Source organism: Salmo salar, chromosome ssa24 (assembly GCF_905237065.1).
Source record: "Salmo salar chromosome ssa24, Ssal_v3.1, whole genome shotgun sequence".
Taxonomy (NCBI): Eukaryota; Metazoa; Chordata; class Actinopteri; order Salmoniformes; family Salmonidae; genus Salmo; species Salmo salar.
In genome coordinates, this window is record NC_059465.1 from 4,407,276 (window position 1) to 4,418,520 (window position 11,245).

Sequence of the window (11,245 nt, forward strand, 5' to 3'; positions counted from 1 at the left end):
CCTCTCCACAATGGCCAAGACCAGAGAGCTGTGTAAGGACATCAGGGATAAAATTGTAGACCTGCACAAGGCTGGGATGGGCTACAGGACAATAGGCAAGCAGCTTGGTGAGAAGGCAACAACTGTTGGCGCAATTATTAGAAAATGGAAGAAGTTCAAGATGACGGTCAATCACCCTCGGCCTGGGGATCCATGCAAGATCTCACCTCGTGGGGCATCAATGATCATGAGGAAGGTGAGGGATCAGCCCAGAACTACATGGCAGGACCTGGTCAATGACCTGAAGTGAGCTGGGACCACAGTCTCAAAGAAAACCATTAGTTACACACTACGCCGTCATGGATTAAAATCCTGCAGCGCACGCAAGGTCCCCCTGCTCAAGCCAGCGCATGTCCAGGCCCGTCTGAAGTTTGCCAATGACCATCTGGATGATCCAGAGGAGGAATGGGAGAAGGTCATGTGGTCTGATGAGACAAAAATAGAGCTTTTTGGTCTAAACTCCACTCGCCGTGTTTGGAGGAAGAAGAAGGATGAGTACAACCCCAAGAACACCATCCCAACCGTGAAGCATGGAGCTGGAAACATCATTCTTTGGGGATGCTTTTCTGCAAAGGGGACAGGATGACTGCACCGTATTGTGGGGAGGATGGATGGGGCCATGTATCGCGAGATCTTGGCCAACAACCTCCTTCCCTCAGTAAGAGCATTGAAGATGGGTCGTGGCTGGGTCTTCCAGCATGACAATGACCCGAAACACACAGCCAGGGCAACTAACCTAATAGAAAATCTTTGGAGGGAGCTGAAAGTCCGTATTGCCCAGTGACAGCCACGAAACCTGAAGGATCTGGAGAAGGTCTGTATGGAGGAGTGGGCCAAAATCCCTGCTGCAGTGTGTGCAAACCTGGTCAAGAACTACAGGAAACGTATGATCTCTGTAATTGCAAACAAAGGTTTCTGTACCAAATATTAAGTTCTGTTTTTCTGATGTATCAAATACTTATGTCATGCAATAAAATGCAAATGAATTACTTAAAAATCATACAATGTGGTTTTCTGGATTTTTGTTTTAGATTCCGTCTCTCACAGTTGAAGTGTACCTATGATAAAAATTACAGACCTCTACATGCTTTGTAGGAAAACCTGCAAAATCGGCAGTGTATCAAATACTTGTTCTCCCCATTGTATATACTGAGATCATGTGACAGATCATGTGACACAGATTGCACACAGATGGACTTTATTTAACTAATTATGTGACTGCTGAAGGTAATTGGTTGCACCAGATCTTATTTAGGGGCTTCATAGCAAAGGGGGTGAATACATATGCACGCACCACTTTTCCATTTTTTATTTTAGATCATTTTTTGAAACAAGTAACTTTTTTTTTTCACTTCACCAATTTGGACTATTTTGTGTATGCCCAATACATGAAATCCAAATAAAAATCCATTTAAATTACAAGTTGTAATGCAACAAAATAGGAAAAACGCCAAGGGTGGTGAATACTTTTGCAAGGCACTGTATATAAGGGCATTCTGCTTCACTGTTGGCTGTGGAGCTGTCTGTCTCTGTGGTGCTGAAATGAATGAAACTCAGTGAGCAAAGAAACAGAATGAAGTTTTATGTTATTGAACTGCAGGCAGGCATAATTGGTTTGTGCTGCATAGCTTCTTAAAATGTGGTTACTTAGTCATCATTACACACTGTCGAGATGGGATGTCACTGTTTAAAAATCATTTTAATGGTTTTGTGAATTCTCTAAGGTTGCTTATGGAACTTTCTTCCCCTTCTTCCACCGCGTAAAAACTCTGAGAATAGAATTTGAAAGCAGTGTTCTATCATCAATATCAGCAGCTGCCTGCTGCCTGAGGAGTTCTGACTTATCAAGATTGGACAAACTTTTTCCGGAGTGCCCCCAGCCAATTGTGGTTTTTGTTCGTTTATTTGCGTTGTTTGTAACTTATTTTGTACATAATGTTGCCACTACCGTCTCTTATGACCGAAAATAACTTCTAGAGATTAGGACTGCGATTACTCATTACGGACTAGCAGAATCCTTTTTTTTCCTTTCATGACTCTGACGAGCCCGACGTGAAGGATATACTGCGTCTTCGGGAACAGGCCCCGATCCCCGTGATCTGCGTGAAGAGGAGGCGGAGAAAGAGGGGCCGAAGGTTGGGCTGCCTTCTGAGAATTCGTAGGCGATCGAATAAACCCCCACTTCCCTCCATTCTGCTAGCAAACGTACAATCTTTGGAGAATAAAATCGACGAGTTACGCGGAAGATTAAACTATCAACGGGACTTTATAAACTGTAACATCTTATGCTTCACGGAGTCGTGGCTGAACAACGACAATATCAACATACAGCTGGCTGGTTATACGATGTACCGGCAGGATAGAACAGCGGCGTCTGGTAAGACAAGGGGTGGTGGTCTATGTATTTTTGTAAACAACAGCTGGTGCATGATATCTAAGGAAGTCTCGAGCTATTGCTCGCCTGAGGTAGAGTATCTCATGATAAGGTGTAGACCACACTACCTACCAAGAGAGTTTTCATCTGTATTCTTTGTAGCTGTTTACATACCACCATAGTCAGAGGCTGGCACTAAGACAGCATTGAATGAGTTGTTTTCCGCCATAAGAAAACAAGAAAACGGTCACCCAGAGGAGGCGCTCCAATTAGCCAGGGACTTTAATCCAGGGAAACTTAAATCCGTTTTACCAAATTTCTATCAACATGTTAAATGTGCAACCGGAGGAAAAAGAACTCTGGACCACCTATACGCCACACACAGAGACGCACACAAAGCTCTCCCTCGCTCTCCATTTGGCAAATCTGACCATAATTCTATCCTCCTGATTCCTGCTTACAACCAATAATTATAGCAGGAAGCACCAGTGACGAGATCAATAAAAAAGTGGTCAGAGGAAGCAGATGCTAAGCTACAGGACTGTTTTGCTAGCACAGACTGGAATATGTTATGGGATTCCTCCGATGGCATTGAGGAGTACACCACAGTCATTGGCTTCATCAATAAGTGCATCGATGACGTCGTCCCCGTAGTCCCCACATTATAGACAGCATCCACACTGAGCTAAAGGCTAGAGCTGCCGTTTTCAAGGAGCGGGACTCTAACCCGGAAGCTTGTAAGAAATCCCGCTATGCCCTCCGACGAACCATCAAACAGGCAAAGCATCAATACAGGACTAAGATCGAATCGTACTACAATGGCTCAACCTCTCCATGTCTGAGTCTGTAATATCTACATGTTTTAAACTGACCACCATAGTGCCTGTGCCCAAGAACACTAAGGTAACCTGCCAAAATGACTACCGACCCGTAGCACTCACGTCTGTAGCCATGAAGTGCTTTGAAAGGCTGGTCATGGCTCACATCAACTCCATCATCCCAGAAACCCTAGACCCACTTCAATTTGCATACCGCCCCAACAGATCCACAGATGATGCAGTCTCTATTGCACTCCACACTGCCCTTTCCCACCTGGACAAAAGGAACACATATGATAATGCTATTCATTGACTACAGCTCAGCTTTCAACACCATAGTTCCCTCGAAGAATATTAATAAGCTAAGGACCCTGGGACTAAACACCTCCCTCTGCAACTGGATCCTGGACTTCCTGACGGGCCGCCACCAGGTGGTAAGGGTAGGTAACAACACATCCGCCATGCTGATCCACAACACAGGGGCCCTTCAGTGGTGCGTGCTCAGCCCCCTCCTCTACTCCCTGTTCACTCATGACTGCACGGCCAGGCACGACTCCAACACCATCAATACATTTGCCGATGACACTACAATGGTAGGCCTGATCACCGACAACGGCGAGACAGCCTATAGGGAGACCTGGCCATGTGGTGCCAAGACAACAACCTCTCTCTCAACGTGATCAAGACAAACGAGATGATTGTAGACTACAGGAAAAAGAGATCCGAGCACGCCCCCAATCTCATCGACGGGGCTGCAGTGGAGCAGGTTGAGAGCTTCAAGTTCCTTGGTGACCACATCACCAACAAACTAACATGTTCCAAGCACACCAAGACAGTCGTGAAGAGGGCACGACAAAACCTATTCCCCCTCAGGAGACTGAAAAGATTTGACAAAGGTCATCAGATCCTCAAAAGGTTCTACAGCTGCACCATTGAGAGCATCCTGACTGGTTGCATCACTGCCTAGGATAGGCAACTGCTCTGCCTCCGACCGCAAGGCACTACAGAGGGTAGTGCGAATGGCCCAGTACATCACTGTTCTCTCTGCTACCGCACAGCAAGCGGTAACGGAGCTTCTATACAGCTTCTACTCCCAAGCCATAAGACTCCTGAACATTTATTCAAATGGCTACCCAGACTATTTGCATTGACCCCCCCCCCACACCACTGCCACTCGCTGATGTCATCTATGCATAGTCACTTTAATTAACTATACCTACATGTACATACTACCTCAACTAACCAGTGCCCCCGCACATTGACTCTGTATCTGTAACCCCCTGATGCTCGTCGGTAAAGCCCCGCCTTATCTCAGCTCACTGGTCACCATAGCAGCACCCACATGTAGCACGTGCTCCAGCAGGTATATTTCACTGGTCACCCCCAAAGCCAATTCCTCCTTTGGCCGCCTTTCCTTCCAGTTCTCTGCTGCAAATGACTGGAACGAATTGTAAAAATCACTGAAGCTAGAGACTCATATCTCCTTCACTAACTTTAAGCATCAGCTATCAGAGCAGCTTACAGATCATTGCACCTGTACATAGACCATCCAACTACCTCATCCCCATATTGTTATTTATTTATTTTTTGCTCCTTTGCACCCCAGTATCTCTACTTGCACATTCATCTTCTGCACATCTATCACTCCAGTGTTTAATTACTAAGTTGTAATTATTTCGCCACTATGGCCTATTTATTGACTTACCTCCCTAATCTTACCTCATTTGCACGCACTGTATATTGACTTTTCTATTGTGTTATTGTAACGGCTGTCTGTGGAAGTAGACCAAGGTGCAGCAGAGGATGTGTTCATCATTAGAATTTTAATAGAACAATGTGAACACTATACAAAAAACAAGAAAACTGACAGCCAAAACAGTCCTGTCAGGTGCAAACACTAACAGAAACAATTACCCACAAAACCCAAAGGAAAAACATGCTCCTTATGTGTGACTCCCAATCAGCAACAACGAGCTTCAGCTGTGCCTGATTGGGAGCCACACACGGCCCAAAACAAAGAAATACAAAAACATAGAAAAAGGAACATAGAACGCCCACCCAATGTAACACCCTGGCCTAACCAAAATAAAGAACAAAAACCCCTCTCTATGGCCAGGGCGTTACAGTTATTGACTGTACATTTGTTTATTCCATGTGTAACTCTGTGTTGTTGTTTGTGTCGCACTGCTTTGCTTTATCTTGGCCAGGTCGCAGTTGTAAATGAGAACTTTTTCTCAACTAGCCTACCTGGTTAAATAAAGGTGAAATAAAAAAATAAATGTGACTAATAAAATGTGATTTGATTTTTGATTTGATTTGGAAGTTTGTATTTGACAGAGACATCACAGACCAACGGAGCACACTGTTATTTCTGTATTCCTGGTTCAAAAAGTAAATTCCAGCAGCACAAATGTCTCACCCAGAAGTCGATAACCATCTGTAGATCTCTTCTGAACATATCCAATATTGCTATGGCCTAGTGGCTTGTAGATCAACTGCATGTATTTTTATTGATGGAGAAAGAGTGAAATCCCTTTCTGCTTCTGCCTGAAATGTCAAGGTAAAGTGGCTTTTGTGAGAGTCAATGTGACGACTATCATTTATCTCTGTCACTTTGCACTCTCTTTCTCTCTCATCTCCATTTTTCTCTCTTTCTCCATTTCTCTCTGTCACATTGCTCTCTCTCTCTCTCTTTGTCTCTCCATCTCCATCTTCCTCTCTATCTTTCTTTCTCTCTCTCTCTCTCTCTCTCTCTCTCTCTCTCAATCTTTCCCTCTCTCTCTCTCGCAATCTTTCTCACTCTCTCTCACTCTCTCTCTCTCAGCCTTCCAGCATGATATTGCTGTCAGTATGTTTTATATCAGAGTTGTGAAGCTGATGCCTGTTCTCATTCTAAATATTGTAGTATTTTTCCAGTTGAAATTGGACAGTATGTTTTCTCTTGGGACACTGATTTTCTCAGTATTTTCTTTACATACTGAGAGAAGATGCACACAATGTGTTTTCTCTCTGCGGTGGTCCTTCGTTTTATAAGCGGTGGACCGAAGCCGAAAAACATGAAGTTGATCGATCGCCGTCGAGGGAGGAGCTGAGGTTTTGTATTTCACAGTAAAACATTCTTTTGATGACTATTGAATTTTTTGGCGCCTTCTTTTCTTGCACATTTTTTCATTAAAAAGTATATTTCAGCACTGTCTGCTCAGGCAAATTTGTCAAACTGCTTAACTTGGAACCAATCGAACTCCCGTATATACCCCTCGTGATGAAGGCAGCCAATGACCTGCTTCTATCTACGTAAACACAGCCTCGCATAAAAACTTGAGCTGCTGTCTGTGGGTGATATAGACTGTAATAAGATATAATTTTTTTTAGAGTGGACTTGGAATGCAGCATGAAATGAGAATTGTCTTGATCACATGAAAAGGTAACTCCGTTGACCACTTAGCAAATTTATTGAAAGCTAGCCAATGTTATAGTTTGACTAGCCTAGCCAGCTACTATAAATTTGCCTGCTCAGGAAGCTAGCTAGTGTTTCATTAGCTATCTCTCTGTCTCTGAATTACATTTTTTAACCATGTTTTGGCATAGTTATACACTGAGTGTACAAACATTATGAATATATATTGAGTTGCAGCCCCTTTTGCCATCAGAACAGCCACAATTCGTCGGGGCATGGAGTCTACGAGGTGTCGAAAGCATTCCACAGGGATGCTGGCCCAGGTTGGCTCCAATGCTTCCCACAGTTGTGTCAAGTTTGCTGGATGTCATTTGGGTGATGGTGTAAAGACCATCCAAAGGAGTAGACCAAAGTGCAGCGTGGTGAGTGTTCATCTTAATTTATTATAAACCAGAACACTTTAAACAAAATCATAAACAAATGACAAACGACCGTCACGTCTTGCAGGCTATAACAAGCAGTACAAAAATAAGATCCCACAACTACAGGTGGGGAAAGGCTGCCTAAGTATGATTCCTAATCAGAGACAACGATAGACAGCTGCCTCTGATTAGGAACCATACTCGGCTCAACACAAAGAAATAGACACCATAGAATGCCCACCCCACACCCTGACCTAACCACATAGAGAAGCAAACTGTCTCTCTCAGGTCAGGGCGTGACAGTACCCACCCCCAAAGGTGCGGACTCCCGGCCGCAAACCTGAACCTATAGGGGAGGGTCCGGGTGGGCATCTAATACTTGGCGGCGGCTCTGGTTCGGGGCGTAGCCCCCACACCGCCCGCTGATCCCCCGTTCTGTGTCGCCGGAGGAACCAGACTGTGGATCATCGCCGGAGGCTTAGGAACGCCAACCGCCGTTGAAGACTCTGGGCTGCAGACCGCCGTTGAAGACTCTGGGCTGCAGACCGCCGTTGAAGACTCTGGGCTGTGAAGCGTCACTGGAGGCTCCGGACTGAGAAACGTCGCTGGAGGCTCCGGACTGAGAAGCGTCACTGGAGGCTCCGGACTGAGGAGCGTCGCTGGAGGCTCCAGACTGAGGAGCGTCGCTGGAGGCTCCTGACTGAGAAGCGTCGCTGGAGGCTCCTGACTGAGAAGTGTCGCCGGAGGCTCCGGACTGGAGAGCGTCGTTGTAAGTTCCGGACTAGGGACCGTTGTTGCAGGCTCCATGCCTTGGATCATCAATACAGGTTCCGTGCCATGGATCATCACTGGAGGCTTCGTGCTATGGATCATCTCTACAGGTGCCGGGCCATGGATTATCCCTACAGGCTTCGTGCCATGGATTATCCCTACAGGCTCCGGGCCATGGATCATCACTAGAGGCTTCGTGCCATGGATCATCTCTACAGGCTTCGGACCATAGATTATCACTGGAGGCTTTATTCGTGGTGCTGGAACAGGTCTCACCGGACTGGGGAGATGCACTGAGGACCGAGTGCTCAAAGCAGGCACCGGCCGTACTGGGCTATGGAGGCGTACTGGAGGAAGAGTGCGAGAAGCAGGCACAGGACGCACTGGGCTATGGTGGCGCACTGGAGGGAGAGTGCGCGGATCAGGCACAGGACGTACTGGGCTCTGGAGGCGCACTGGAGGTCTGGAGCTTAGGGCTGGCACACCCTGTCCTGGCTGGATGGTTATTTTCGCCCAGCAAGGGCGGAGCGCTGGTACAGGACAAACTGTGCTGCGCTGGTGAACGGGGGGTACTGTGCGTAGAGCAGGCGCAGGATAACCTGGGCCGAAGAGACGCACTGGAGACCAGATACGCTGAGCCGGCGCACTTCTTCCTGGCTGACGGCCAACTCTAGCACGGCAACGGTGAGGAGCTTGTACCGAGCGCACCGGGCTGTGAGTGCACATGGGCGACACAGTGCGCATCACCGCATACCATGGTGCTTGTTCAGTCACTCGCTCCCCACGGCAAGTACAGGGAGTTGGCTCAGGTCTTAAAACCGCCTTAGCCAATCTACCCGTGTGCCCCCCCAAAACATTTTTGGGGCGCTGCCTCTCTGGCCTCCGTTGTTGCCTTGCCTGTCGATCTCGTCGCTGTACCTCCCTCGCTGCTTCCACCTGTTCCCATGGGAGGCGATCCCTTCCGGCCTGGATCTCCTCCCACGTCCAGGTTCCTTTGCCATCCAGGATGTCCTCCCATGTCCAGTCATCCTGCCCACGCTGCTTGGTCCTTTGGTGGTGGGATCTTCTGTAACGACCGTCCAAAGGAGTATACCAAGGTGCAGTGTGGTGAGTGTTCATCTTAATTTATTATAAACCAGAACACTTTAAACAAAATCATAAACAAATGACAAACGACGTCACGTCTTGCAGGCTATAACAAGCAGTACAAAAATAAGATCCCACAACTACAGGTGGGGAAAGGCTGCTGCCGAAGTATGATTCCTAATCAGAGACAACGATAGACAGCTGCCTCTGATTAGGAACCATACTCGGCTCAACACAAAGAAATAGACACCATAGAATGCCCGCTCCACACCCTGACCTAACCACATAGAGAAGCAAACCGTCTCTCTCAGGTCAGGGCGTGACAGATGGACCATTCTTGATGGGAAACTGTTGAGCGTGAAAAACCCAGCAGCGTTGCAGTTCTTGACACTCAAACTGGTGCACCTGGCACCTACTACCATGCCCCGTTCAAAGGCACTTAAATCATTTGTCTTACCCATTCACCCTCTGAATTGCACAGATACACAATCCATGTCTCAATTATTGTCAAGGCTTAAAAATTATTCTTTAACCTGTTACCTTCCCTTCATCTACACTGGTTGAAGTGGATTTAACAAGTGGCATCAATAAGGGATCATAGCTTGGATTCACCTGATTCACCTAAAAATTGTCACAGACTCCAGCCACCCAAGTCATAGACTGTTCTCTCTGCCTCCACACGGTATAGTCTGGAGATTGTGCCTTTCAGATAAGGGTTAAGATCTAAGCACCTCTCGACTGGACACTTAGGAGGCTTGAGTGGAAATGTAGGGACATGTTTTTTGGCAAAGCTGTGAGTTTGCAGGTATCTAAAAAGTGGGTATTGGGAATATTATGTTCAACTCTCAGAGTATCAACTGAGACAAATGTGTTATCAACAAATAGGTCACAAAAAAACACCAGACCGTTCCTATGCCAGAACTGGAATGCCATGTCAATCTGTGACGCTGGGAAGAGATGATTAGATCAAATCAAATTTCAAATCAAATTCTATTAGGCACATGCGCTGAATACAACAGTGACGTAAATGAAATGCTTACTTACGAGTCCCTAACCAACAGTTATGGGCCTCTGTAGATATCACGCCTATGTAGATATCCCATTCAAAATCAGCAGTTTCCAGCTACAATAGTCATTTGCAACATTAGCAATGTCTACACTGTATTTCAGAAAAATTTATGTTATTTTAATGGACAAAAAATTAGCTTTTCTTTAAAAAACAAGGACATTTCTAAGTGACCCCAAACTTTTGAACGACTATTAGCCCCTACCCGGTCACTGCCATTTATGGGGTACTTCCCCTAGACCAAAATGCTACTACGCGTCATCGCATTTGCCTCGCTGCTAGCTTGCCGCCTTGTCCTCTTTCACTGGAAGTCTGCAAAGCCACCCTCCTTTATGCAGTGGGTTAAGGAAGTGATGTCATCTCTGCCTCTGGAGAAGGTTAGGTATACTGTGCATGGGTCCCGACAGAAGTTTGACTTAACCTGGTCCCCATTAATAGAGTACGTGGAGAGCCTGTCTTTTACCAAGTGTAACTTGCATAGTTTGGTAAGCAGTTTCTATTACTGTTTGTTTTTGTTTTTCTTTCATATTTAACTTACTATTATAGATGCCTTGGTGGGTGGATGGTTGAGAGGGAGGGAGGGAGGGAGGAAAGGAGGGAGGGAGGGAGGGAGGGAGGGAGGGAGGGAGGGAGGGGAGAATGAGGGGTTGGGGTTGTACTGTTTTTGTTGTTATATCTGAAAATCTAGAAATACATTAAAAACATTTTTTTTAAATAAAGCAAATGCGATGCTTCGGCCCACCGCCTATTATCTGCAGAATGTTGATTCTAAGCACATAGAGATTGCTGTACAAAAATATTGTGCAAATCAGCAGATTTGTTGATATGTTTAATCTCACTGCACTGTGAATATCATATAACATGTTTGCCTATTCATATGTAACAGCATATATCTTTAAAACCACAATAACATGAAGACCAATGCCAACCAATGCATACATCTTCATGTATATTTTCACTTGAGTATTTCAGAAAGGTCATTGTGGAGCTATTCACCATCTCATTGTTGAGGATAATCGTAGCTGGTTGCTGGGCTACCGTGTTTGCTGGCCTTTTAGACACTATAATTCACTATAATCCCTCCAGAGGAGGGAGATAAATCTCTCTATGTCTGTATTCTCTCATGGCTGTGGTGGGATTTATGTGAAAAGCATCTTCACGCACTTGCTGGTTTTAGCAGGTTGTGTCTTAAGAACATTAGCCAAAATGGAAACAACTGCAATTAGCTTATCACTAGCGTGATTGGTTGTATCTGAGCTCCAGAGCATAGAC